This window comes from Propithecus coquereli, unplaced genomic scaffold, assembly GCF_000956105.1.
Source record: "Propithecus coquereli isolate 6110/MARCELLA unplaced genomic scaffold, Pcoq_1.0 Scaffold186, whole genome shotgun sequence".
Classification (NCBI taxonomy): domain Eukaryota; kingdom Metazoa; phylum Chordata; class Mammalia; order Primates; family Indriidae; genus Propithecus; species Propithecus coquereli.
In genome coordinates, this window is record NW_012143412.1 from 4,011,139 (window position 1) to 4,011,461 (window position 323).

Here is a 323-nt window from a genome sequence, read left to right on the forward strand (position 1 = left end):
GGTTTTGGTCATCTGGTTAAGGTAAGAAACATAGTAATGAAAATATTATCCATGAGCTTATTTAATTAATTTGTGCTTATCCTTTGATGATAGCCTTGGCTAATTTTTTCATTGTTATTAATTATGTAGAACCCAGACTGGCTGCAGTAAGCCAGTGTCTTTGTGCTGGGTGGCAGTGTTGCACAGTTGAAGTCAGAAAGCTGCTGGTCTGAATCCTGGATCCCACCACACATTAGCAGTGTGATTTGGTGGCATATCATAATCTCTCTAAAGTTGAGGTTCCTTGTTTATAAGATAAGGGCTATAATACCAATTTCTGTTAT